Consider the following 14,073-nt stretch of genomic DNA (forward strand, 5'->3'; position numbering starts at 1 on the left):
ATAATCTGGTCACAATAAATTTATTCATGAAAAATCACAATCAAGGAATAATAAAATAATAACAATACTAAAGTAGGTAATCAAATTAACATTGTTTTCTCAAAATTATTTTACTTGAAATTTGAAATATTATATTGTTTAAACTAAGAATTATACAGTTGTAAAAGGTTAGACTGGAGCAATGCTGGAACCATGAATTGCGGCCAATAACTATTTATATAATGTTGGACCACGCCAGAATAGCACACAGCAAATATATGATAACTTTTTTTGAGTTCATGAAGAAATCAGTTCAGTAATTTCTGTTTGACATATGTTTTTAAGACAAAATAAAACACAATATACACAGTATTAGGCACAGACGTATAAAAAAAAATAATACAGATTACAGGCAATACAGAAAATCAACAATATGTCAATACACATTAATCGCACTATTGCACAAGTAAATAATATAATAAGACGATTACAGTGAAAGTTAATTTTGAAAAAAAAAGTGATTTATCCGTACACGGTTACCCCTATTTTTCCTTTAATAATTAACTAGTTAATCTTCTGATTTTTGGAATAGGTAAATATAATTAAACGAGAAATTTCTCAGTTATTCCTTAGGTCTTGGACTATGTTTAAAATTTAAAAATGTTGATTGTTGACAGATTATTATTAATTACAAAAATTTTCAAATACCTATATTCTATACCTACAGCTTCCTAATCCATTATCATTGAATATTATTTGTACAAAAAGTTAATGTGTTAGTAAAAACTATTTTTAAGAATTTTGAATGACCATATTATTGAAGAAAAAAGGGGGTTGGGATGATTGGTTAATCTCTGTAATAGGTAATACCATTAATCTATACTATTATATAAAGAGGAGTTGTTAGTTACGGTTGTTGAGGGTAATCTCTGGAATTACTGAACCGATTTCGAAAATTCTTTTACCAATGGAAAGCCACATTCTTTGTGAGTGTCATAAGCTAATTTAAAAAAGGGAATTGATCACCCCCCCCCCCCCCCTAGGTTCTCAAACAGGAATTTTAAGGTTTACGATAGACATTTTTGTTTATTTATGATTGCTATGGGTTATATAAGTTGAGAATAATATTTATTTATTATTAATTTTTTTTTTAATTTGAATATTAATGAAGCTTTTCAATCTCATTTGTTTCAATTAGTCGAAGTTACGATCAGACTAGTACATCCACTTGCGTGACGCCATCGCTACTGAAGGAGACGCGGCCAACATTGGTCGTTTGACCATTCTCTCAGCTACTAATGTTAGAAGCCTTTGTATTATACATTCAATGGCGAATTGCAATGGGAGCAAGACTATGATTGAGATGTGCTGGCTGAAAGAGTCGAACAAATGTGCCGAAAAAAAGAGCCAATAGACACCATCTTCATCTTTTGTTTAACATAATCACAAATCAGTGGAAAACTATACCAATACTAAAACCACTAAATAGTTATGGTGAAACTTATTTACTCGATGATATTCGCATATTTGATCTTTGTGGTATTAAGAGTAATTCTCAATATTTTCTTAAATCCGGTCATATTTTAGATTCAAACTATCATTGAGTAAATAAGTATAATACCTATTTAGTGGTATAATTTTCCACTGATTTTTGATTATGTTAAACATAGAAGGAAGATTGTGTTTGGATCTTTTGCTCATAATTAAAACATAATGCAACAAGTAAAATTTAGTGCTTCTAACTCATTACCAAAGACTGTATGACAGCATATAAAGCTTCATCTAAATATTTTCTACCTACCGACAAAATATATTTGAAAAAATAAGAAAATAAAATATAAAAGTATTATATAGTTGCAATTGTTATTTAACTCCGAAAGTGGTTCTTTATCAACAGTACACTCAAAATATTCATGGGAAACAATTGGTAACCGAAAGTATTCCATTAAGTCTGGTAAATGTTTAATCCGATTTTCTCAATCATACTTGATCCATTTCATTAGAGATTTATACACCTATTAATAATTAGAATATTATTCAGTTTCAGTCAAGCCGTTTGGAGCAGTTCAATAACAAACGCAGTGGCACAACATTTTTTTATATTAGATATACATATCTACTTGATATGCTGTTGCTCAATGTCCGCGATCCGACGTAGTCGGATTGCCTACCACTGTGGCTGAATTGCACTTACTGCTGTAAGATACATCCAAAAGGATTTGAAAATGGGCAACTAAGTGCACAGGGTCAACTATTATAAATAAATGTAGGTTGTAGGTAGTATTATTGGTATAAAATATAGTAGTATATTAAATAAAGTATAATTAAATATTTTTTGTGTAATAGTTTAATTATTTTTTTTCATAGAATTATGAAACATGATCAAATTATTATGTTTAAGTTTAGGCCAGGGCATTTAAGGGTAGAGTTAGTGGGTGTAACTATCGCGAGTAACTATATGAAGTAAAAATACCATGTTGAAAAATAATAAATTAATGTGTCAAAAGGGCATTTGATCATAAAAAATTGAATACAAAATTTTTATACTTTAAGATCAAAGAATATTTTATTAATCGCGTTGTATTAATAAAGAAAAAAAAATACAGCGTTTTTTTATAAAAATACCCAGCACAGTAATTTTGATGTGTAATACTAAATTTATTATAGTACAAAAATAACCAGTTCATGTGTAATTCAAATTACTATACATACAGTACAGAAAATTTGGTTTAATGTATTAATTGTTCAATTAACAATAATGAAAATAAAATTAAGATAGATATTTAAAATTCTAATACAGTATCAAACTGAAATTAATGGGAAATTGGGTAATTTACAAAAATTAATGGCTATAAATCACTTAAAAAACCCACAACAATAATTTAAAAGATTAGGTTCTTAATTACATATTATAAATGAAGTTGAATCTGAAAAAAAAATTATACGTGTTAGTAAAAATAATACAATTGTTAACCGTATTAAATATGTGAAAACAATCAATAATGTTACCTTCCGAGTGCTTGAGGCAATGTGGAAATAATAGATCCATACCCTTGAGAGGTTATCAAACAGCTCAAACAAAGGGGCTGCCACCAATTTGTAATTTTTTGGCACATCAAACTTTGCTAAAAAACATTCAAATTACCACATAATTTAAAAAACAAAGAGTTTGATTATATAATATAATTGAATTTACAAATGAATCAATAAATGTAATACATAAAATAGTATATTTCAATTAAAGAGAGTAAAAATTTACACCTATACATAATTTTACAATATATTTTAATGTTTGTTTAAAAACATCTGTACAGAACAAATATAACATAATAGAAATTGAGGGATAAGAAGATGTTAAATGACAACTTTGTACACTAGTTCTTAAATTATATTTTTTAAATTTAAAATGGAATTTTTTGAAATGCTTAGAAATACAACATTTATTTTTAACTGCAGACAGAATTACTATATTTAATAATAACTTGATACTATTTTTAACAAACATATTATATGCCTTAGACAACGGCTATAAGTAAAAATGTTTATAGATAAATACATTTTCAGTACTTTAAGGACAATTTTAATTTTCAATGGCCTCTTCAAATATTTAAATCCAAAAATTGTTTATTTAGATAAATAATCTTAAATGTAATAATTTTATTTAAAACATTACAAATCTTGTACACATAATTAGATATTTTAAAATTATTTACTGACAAAATAAACCCCCAAACAGATATTACAAAAAAATAAATATTGTGACAGAACATTATGATGTTTGTAAATAAATAAGATATTTAGTATTTAATTTTGTTAAGTATTAACCTAAACCCTGAAGTTTCTATAACTCAATAGGTAACTTTGTTATGTTTTACATATAATACAACAACAAATTGATTCATTATTCATTTACCTTACCTTTATCAGGCAGCTGAACTAAGAAAAGTTTTTTATGTTCCTTGGGTTTAGTTATGTGTGGGTGGTATAAACGGATAAATTGGAGGTTCAAAGTTAGGTCGCCACCAATTGCCAATGGTATCTTCAACAGTCCATTCTGTCTGAACACCATCTTGTCTGCCTAGAGTCTGACATAAGTAAATGCAATAAAAATATTTTCAAATGTGTAATATATAAACAAATTAATGATAAAATAAATTGTGAATTTACTTCAGTTAGTAATCGTTTAAGTCCTTCGACCTCACCTTCTGCTGGATTTAGTTCTCCACCTGGCCTGAAAAAGATTATTAAAAACCTATAAAATAATTATGAATATTGAAATCTTAATGATATATATTTTTTATTCTTGTCATTTGGGCTATGTCATGCCTAATTAATTATAATATCCATTTAATCTTACAATTTATAAAATGCTGCGTCAGCTTCAATAATAAAACATGCGGGAACCCATTTTTATGAACTATTAAAACACCTTCAACACTACGGCGCATACCAGTTTTTTCAAATTCATCATGCATTCGTTGAAATCTAGCTGGTACAGAAGGATCCTTTCAAATAAAGGTTTTTTTTCTACCAAATTTATAATTTGATAGAAGATACCTAGAACAAAAGAAATATAGATTACATAGCATTGTACCCTGCATTGTACAAACTACAACTTATATATATAGTTGCTTTAATTTTGAATTTGATACTAAATACAATCTATTACTAATATTTGAAAGACAAAATATACCCATCACCAAACAAAATTAAGAAAAATCGTTTTCTTTCTATTTATTAATATCATAAGTAAGCCTAATCTCAACCATACTACTTAGATCCAGTAGTAATACTACAAAACTAGTGTAATAGTCATCAAATGTTAAATTGATGACTACTAGGGCTAATAAAAAAAGAGGATAGGAATCCTTTGGAAACACCTAAAATATCCCAGCTCACGACTATATACTAACAAATTTATATTTCCTGTAGAGTAATTGACACGTAGACGATTTGACTGGAGCGGTGTGCATAGGCCACCCGGTTCTTAGTAACAATTGGATATTGTTCTGTTCCGGGTTGGCTGGTCGTTGTGCTCAACGCCATTTCCGATACCGCGTTATTCGACATATTGGCGATTTTCGATAACGACTGTGACGAAATAATATTTAAAAATGTACACGGTGTCTCACGTCTTAACGTCAACCAACACTTAATCCTGTGGAATATATCGTTGACAGCTATACGATCGATCAATTCCACGTACTTCTTCGATGGTGACCGGTTCAACGTTTTCGTTGTGTTAAACACAAGTATACGACGTAAAAATATTGTAAAAATAATTTAAAATTTTCTACTGACTATTGCGAGTTGAGCACGTACGACGGTAGATCAGATGTACAACGAAACGCCGCTTCGTTCTCATATATGAACTATGAAGGCCTGAGCGCCCAAAATGGCGAAACTCGTTTGTTTTTGTTTGACGTGCTGCTTACCAACTACCAGAGTTTTGAGATTATCTGACATTGAGATATCGGACGATATCATTCCTCAAATGGATCGATATCGAAAAACTTGGACGCGTGATTAATGATCACTGATTACTGATAATGTAAATTTAAAATTATTATAAAAATAATTTTATACTTAATTTTAACCTGAATTAAGAGCATGAAATATATTCATTGTTATGGAAAATGCTATATTATAAAAAGACATATAATATATCATTTATTGTTACATTAGTATAATAGGTATAAATATTTGGAAGACATTTTAAATTATTAATAAAAATGTATGATATTGTAATTTTGTATCTTTTTATGTTGTAAGAAAACTGTTGCAACCCCTCCCCCCCATCACTCCCACTGAGAAGATAATTGCTTTGTATCCTTGCCCTGACATTATGTATTTTATATAAATAATATATATAAATGAACAGTTAACTACTTAAAATGTTTAATGTAGCTCACTTGTTGGATAAGATTGACGACCTCTGATATAGCAGGATACTAATTTAAATCAAATTTCAGTAAACATCAGTTACTTGACAGGGAATACTATCTTCATAAAATATTTTGATATCGCCAGCGCTAGCAAACATAAATTCAATGCAATTTTTAATGCACTTCAATAAAATTGGTCCGTCGCATCCGAGTTGGGTAACCAATTACTATTAAAGAGGGACTGATCGCAGGTACTATACACTAGTTTAGTATAGTTGGGGCTTTGTTATTCAGGTACCTTATAACTACTCTATTAAGATTCCGGATTTTTCTGTGTCGTTATTAAACTATATGGGTCCCATATATTTTTCGATGAGTATCTACTAATAATTACACTATGTCAAACATTTTCCTTCCAATTTAAACAGAATTCGGACTGTCTATGATCTGTTTGGGCTAATATAAAAGTTTTTTTTTTTAGTTTCTTCGCTATTTAAATTATAAATTACCAAAATTTTAGAAATTAAGATATGATATGCAGTCTATCCAGATATCATACAAGTATAGGTAAAATACCAAGAATTTATGTTGTATACATTTTTTACCAACACAAAAGAGATTATTTTAAACAACATTTTTTTTTTAATGTGGCCTATATTAATATGTATAGGAATCCTATCTAATATGTAGGTTGTAGGTATTTTAGATTATGAGGAGACTAATGAATGTATTTATTCTACAATGTGTTTTTGTTGTGTATCAGTCATAACTTTTTGGGACGGTCAAAATGCTTAGGCTAGTATCTTAAGTGTCTTTGGGGAGTCAAAAATAAAGAATTCCCAATAATTTTCCAAAGCGTTATGGAAAAACAAACAAAAATTTAAATATCTATGCTTTTAATATGCAATACAAGTTCGGTTAAAGTTTTCTATATCAAATAAAAAAAAGTTTACTGGGAGGTCAAATCAATATTTTACGAGATTTTGAAAGCTAGGACACTGGATTATCACCCACATTAACAAATTCTCATACATACAATAATATTCTGATTTTGTCGTTATTCTAAACCTATTAAACCATTTAAATCAAATGATTTATTTTATAACTTTCTATAAATGACAACATTATTCAAAATATTTTGCCTCTTTTTGAGTTATTTGGTAGACATTTGAAATTTGAAATTATTTAGTTTTTTATAAATTTCAATACAATTTTAATCGTTGCGTCAAAAAGCTTGAAAATGTTATACAAAGTTCCATATAAGTTGTTATAATAGCAGTTGTTACTTATAATAGATCCATTAAAATACTTCATTTTTGACAATCTATGTAGGTATATAATATATTATATATTAATTAATGTTTGTGTGTGTGTGTGTCCTTTATGCATTACTAAAACGGCTGGATCGATTGCTATGAAATTTGTTACAGAGATAGATTAGATCTCTGGGAAGAAGATAGGCTAATTAAAAAGAGTAAATACTAAATTCAACCCAGGGAGGGTGCTCAAACAGGGATTATGAGATTTACGATGTACATTTTTTTTTTAAATGGTTGCTATTGGTTTTGATAATAATAATTATTATTAAAAACGATAACCTGATAAAATACTGTATAATACGCATGTTGAGATGGCGATACATTAAAATGTCATATATTTACAATTAAAAAGATATTGCTTCCACAGCGTGTTACATCCAAAAAGAGTTGACAATCAGGATTTTTTTCCGATAATGCCGGGGTAACTTCAGCTAGTAGCTTATATTATACAAACTAGTTAATCCCCGTGCACTTAATTGCCCGTATTAAATGACAACTCTTAAAAAATTATGATTATTTAACTACTTTTGGGTGTAACTTCCTGCAGTAAGTGAAACTCAGCCACCCTGATACGTAATCCGACTACATTGAATCGCGGAGAAATGCAACTCATCTACCTTGGTGGGCAATGTTCGAAAATGCGATTTGATTAATTATTTCTATTTATTTCTAATTATTTATCCTATAAACCAATAGCAACCATTACGTATATAGGGTATACAATTTACACATACAATTTTGTTTTTTTGCTGATTTTAATCCCTTAAACTGTTGAAATTATAATACTTATCTGGCTATAACACGATTAGCGAACAGAACCGCAAATTTGCCGGAATTGTTTTGATCTTTAATAGCCATTGAAATAGATACACCGAAGTTCCGCAAATTTCATAAATACATACACGATTCCGCATAATTTTAAATGCAACATTGCCATTCCGAAAACAAAATATATATTATTGTAACATAATATTATATTACAAATCATTTTGCAAGACTGGACAAGTTAACGATTTTTTTAAACTCATTAAGTTAAATTATTTTTAAATAATTATAAGTTAAGTTAAAATTTTTTTTAAAAAGAAACTCAATGGTGTCAATATGGAAATATGTCACTGACTAAAATTCATTTCCCCTGGACATGTTAGGATTTGGGAAAATATTGGAACTAATTTTATCTCAGTGCAGTAGAAATGTAAAATATAATATAAATATGTATATAAATATAATATTTGTAGTGTTATTACGTTATTACGTAGCGTAAACGTAATTGACATTAAATTTTATCTAATATATTAGATAAAATTTAATAAAGTAAACTTTATCTACAAAATTAAATTGATGGACTTATAACAATTGGTATTTGATAATGTGGGTGGCATTTGAAAAGACGAGTTTATGTACCTATATAAATTAATGCTAATGAAATTTCATATAAAGCCTTTTATAATTTTATTATTCTATTATTCTAAAATATATCTCATCATAAGGAAACAATATTAACCATAAGCCCAATTTACAATATAATGTGTAAAATGTAAACTAATATCATGTTTTCTCAAAGTTTTATTTTCAAAAGCGCAAAATCGTTTAAAGCACAAACTGACAAGGCTGGGCCTCAAATTAAGTTTAAACGTTAAGTTAATTAACTATTTACTTTTTTTAAAACTATAATATTATTATGTATAGATAATTAACTTAGAATATGGAACTTAGTAATATGAATAATACAACCAGAAACTTCAGAATGGATTTTAGTTTATTTAATAGCATATAATGCACAAAGTGTTTAACACTTTGCTTGTCATGTGACGCTGACGGCCATATGTTATTCTCAAATTGTATACTTTTGTGATTAATGTAGCCCATAATTCATCATTACTACGTGTTAAAAGGTAAATAAATAGTTTTAACTATTATTTTGGACCAACAATGATAAAATTAAGTAAAACAGTACCAACAATAAATTTTCCCGAAAACTAAAGTTCAAAAATGATTTAAATTTATGATTAAACAATTTATCATGTGTATATAAAACAAAAATTATAACAAAAATTGGTCTAATAGAAACTTTGTTAAATAATTTATGGCTCTCTGATAAAAGATTCGTCAATCATGTACCTATACTATTATTACGTGCTTTATATTATGACGACTAAAAGAAAAAAAAAGAGAAAGTAGGTAACCCCACTGCTATTTAGTAGATATTCAGTATGACTTGTCATTGAGTATCAGTTACTGTAATGCATGTTTAATATTTGAATTCGATAGGCATATAATTTTAAACAAAAACCAAATCTGAGCAAAGATGATCTGTGATCTGTTGGTCCATATTACTTAGTATATTTATGATATAATTAATAAAAAAATTATTCGTATTATATTTTATTTTATTATAAGTATTAGAGTAAGTTAAATTAATTAATCCTAAGCGTCCGTGACCATGACATGTTCAATGTTGTCTGTTATATTGAAGTGTGATCCACCGTCGAATGACGTTAAACCGTAGGTATTGGTGTTAAATAAGTAACACGTAGATTACGTATACTAAGATTACCAATTTATTAAATTAGACACTTGTTGTAATAATGTATATAATGCTTTTATAAATTGATATTAATACTAAATATTTCAATTTGAACACAAAATAATTAATGTATATATAATTTAGGTAATGAATCTATATAAATACTGACACTGAGAGAGGTTCTGATTAAACACTATATGAGGCTCTGTAATAAACTATAAAAGATGCTCTGACCAGTAACACGGGTGTTACTCACTCTTTCGACCTTACACGACTGCCGTCCGCCGGGCGAGGCCCGCCGCAACGGTCCGTCCAGGCCTATAAGAATGTGCTGACCCAGCCCTTTCGGTCACGTAGACCATCGTGAGAACCGAATCGGTCACACACTCGTCTTACCCCGAGTCAACACATTTATCCCTATATATGTATTACATACATACATATATATACATATTACATACATACATATATATACATAGTACATACATACATACATACATGCATACATACATACACGTGCATGCATATACAACAATATTATTAGGAAAAGGCCGTGAGCACGGTTATCTACAACACGGATGTATGAGCTTCGACATATAAACTATAGTTTATATGGTCAAAGGCCACGAGTAAAAAAAGGCCAGACATGAATTAAAAAGAAATCGATTGATAATGTTCCCGATATCTAGTCCGTGTCACTTTTTACTTTCTAGCACAATTTAAGATAGTACTATCTATAATTCATAGACCAAGGTGTATTGATACACACCTTGAATACACCTTGTCGTAGACTGTCCTAAGTCTGTGAAGGGGGAAGGAAAAATGTATGTACTTTAATAATTTACTTATTAATAAACAAATATTAATATTAAGGCATTAAACTAACTATTAAAGTCTAAAACTCTAAAAGGTGACTAACCATGTAGTTTTGTGCCCAAACAAGTTGTCTTTTTGATATATGTGAGCAAACCAGTACCGCCCGGCCAGAGATCGTACCAACCTACCTGCGTTAACGGTTCTCTTTTAGAGTAGGTACTTCATAATATTATGCCCTTTGCTAGATGATATTTTTTACTGGTTTTCGTATATAATACCGATTATTATAGACTATCTTCTTATTCTAACTGAATTGTATGCACCTTTGATACGTGCAACGTGCTTATATTTTATATTGAAATATAAAATTAATTAAATATAATATTGATTTAATTAAATAAATAATAGGTAGTCATAATTTTTCTAAATTGTTGAAACCGATTGAAACTCGATTTGATTGATTTTTTTCATTCGTTGCACTTATAATAATTCAAAAATGAAAACAAACTATTTAGTGATGAAAATATTTTAATGTTTAAATAATATTTAGATACTTAGGTACTTAAATACAAGTCTATTAAATCGGAATTAATATATTACCGTTTTACCCCGAATCTGACATTAAAAAAAACTCCTTTTTAAAAAGCAACAGTATTAAAAGCAAAACAAAAAAATTAATTATCTCATAAATAAGGATTCAGCGATTAATTAATATTAATATTAATCAACGTACGTTTCTCCAGCCCCCCCCCCCCACCCACATATCGAATTTCAAACTTTTTTTTGGTTAAATATTTAGCGTGCAATTAGCGTGAATTGGCGTTACTGGTTTTGAAATTTGCGTAGCACTAGGTCAGGTTTAAAAATGTAAACAAAGTGGGGGGGGCTGTAGAAACGTTTCTACAGCCCCTCCTCATCCGAATTTTGAACTTTAAGGACTTTTTTATGTCTCAATATTTAGCGTGCAATTGGCGTGAATTTGCGTGACCTATTTTGAAACCGTAAACCCAAAGCCCCAAGTACCGTGGGCTTTTCCCCTTTATTGCCATTTCCCCAGCCCCCCCAAACGACAAAAACATTTTTTTCGAATTTTTTTCAACGCCAATATTTAGCGTGCAATTGGCGTGAATTTGCGTGACCTATTTCGAAACCGTAAACCCAAAGCCCCAACAACCGTGGTCTTTTCCCCTTTATTGCCATTTTATACTGGATTTTATAATGATTAATATACTATACAGTCTACATTTAAAAATCAACGTTTAATTGTTAATTATTACATAATAATAAAAACATATTATTACATATATAAACAATAAATACATACCTATATATTTATATAGTTTATAACTTTCGTAAATTATTTCGTATGTTCTTCGTATTTCGTATTTGCAAAGCCCAATAATTTTTTTGTCGTTTGGGGGGGGGGGGGGGCTGTAGGAACGTATGTTATTAATCAAGCGATGAGGCCGTCGAACTGGTCCGGCGACGGCTATGACATTGACATTAGCCCACTCGTACGGCGACGGCGTAAACAACAACAGTGTTTTCCCTCTGCCCGTAACACAAAGTGCCATAATACTATAATAGCTGTGTTGAGTAAATTACCTTTAAAAAGTAATGACATTACGTTATTCGTTACTTCAAATATTTTTTATTTTAATTACATTTGCGTTACCTAAAATTTTTTTTATCACGTTACATTACTTTTTCATTTATAAAGTAGTGTGTTATAAATAACGTTACTTTTTTTATCATTTTTTTTAAACCATATTCAATTCATATGATTCAATTATTATGTATATATTTTACAATCATAGTGACCTAGTGATAATAGACCTATTAAAGTATTACGTACAAATGTACAATAATCTCACCTATATGGCTATATGCGGGCTATACAATCATAAGTCATAAATCATAATTAATTTGTATTCAATTTTATTTTTAACCCCAATTCTATTCTTTCTGCTAATAAAGTGATAACATTTATTCCTGGAATGTTTAGTAATATTGTTGACTATTATCGGAATCAAAAATAAATTGTTTTTTTTTTTTATTTTTTTTTTTATTAGGATTAAGGCTTCGACTACTAGGATATTAGCCTGTGGTACTGTAGGGGAAGGTACTGTTGATTTGTTTTACACGTGTGTGTTTGTTTTGGCAGCATTTTTAATTTGGGCACCCATAGGTATCTGCCATGCCCGGGTGGGGGATGGCGGCACTTGTTCTCCGGACATCGTGACTTGCCAGAAGAAAAATGCCGCCCGCGACCGAGGTGTCGAACTCGGGTCGGCTGTGCTGCAGCCGACGCCTTAGTCCACTCGGCCACTCCGTCCCCCAATTGTTTTATTGTAATACATTCAAACCTATTATTTTAATAACGTGGAAAATAACGCGTTATAGTGCGTTAATAGAAATTACTTTTCAAAAGTAATTTTGTTACAATTGCGTTACTTTAAGTAAAATGTAATGAAATGACTGCTGCGTTACTGAAAAAGTAATTGCGTTACAGTAATTTCTAATTTACGTTACGTTACTACTCAACACTGTATAATAGTTGTGTAAATGATAATAAATAAAGTAATATAATGCATTAATGCTATCCTATCACTTATTGTATATTATTATGGCTCGAGGAAGATTATTTTATAAGATTAACTTTTCTGTTGCCCGGAATAAAAAGTCTGATTCTCAGCAGTATATTTTTAGGTAGGCAATCTACCTGCGGTACCCCGAGCTTTTTGTACGTAAGTGTATGATTTAACTCTAAAGTATCAAAATTGTACCAAGTTTGACATTTTTACTTAATTCCACTTACGGACGATTAACACAATCAATTAATACAAAAGCCTAACGCAACCGTACTAAAATCCAATGAATAAAAAAAACAAATTTAACACTTTTTAAATTAGCCTATCTTCTTCCCAGAGGTCTAATCTGCACACAAACATTTATTTTTATCTATACTAATATATACAATGATATTGTTTGTTTGTATGTTCGGGATAAACTCCGAAACTACTGAACTGATTTCGAAAATTCTTTCACCAATATAAAGCCATTCTTTGTGAGTGTCATAGGCTAATTTAAAAAGGGAAGTGATCACCCCCGGTAGGTGCTCAAACAGGAATTTTGAGATTTACGATAGAAATTTTTGTTTATTTATGGTTGCTATGGGTATATACGTTGTTGTTGTTTTTGGCCATGTCGCCAGGTGTGCACTTAAGAGGCCATAACTCCGGAACCACTTATCCCACAGCGTACAAATTTCACAGAAACCATTTACATATCAATCTTAATATGTCTTGAAATTTTTATCGAAATCGGTTTGGTGGATCTTGAGTTATAAAATTTATTCAAAATGTACACTTATTTTTATATATGTATAGATACGCGTAGGTATATGGTAATATTAATACACGCATGACCTATAATGTAATATAATAATCACTACGTCATTAAGTGTCTATCAAGTAACAATTAAGCATCTGAGTAAGCCCTATAAAATCGACGAACATTTTTCCAGATCATAAATTGTTGACCAACC

At 29.6% G+C, this 14,073-nt stretch overlaps 1 pseudogene; it reads right to left on the reverse strand.

The window, feature by feature from the left end:
• Nucleotides 1-2,984: 2,984 nt before the first annotated feature.
• LOC132946971 (cleavage and polyadenylation specificity factor subunit 5-like) lies at nt 2,985-5,025 on the reverse strand (annotated as a pseudogene).
• Nucleotides 5,026-14,073: the final 9,048 nt, after the last annotated feature.

The sequence above is a fragment of the Metopolophium dirhodum genome, chromosome 6 (genome assembly GCF_019925205.1).
Source record: "Metopolophium dirhodum isolate CAU chromosome 6, ASM1992520v1, whole genome shotgun sequence".
Classification (NCBI taxonomy): domain Eukaryota; kingdom Metazoa; phylum Arthropoda; class Insecta; order Hemiptera; family Aphididae; genus Metopolophium; species Metopolophium dirhodum.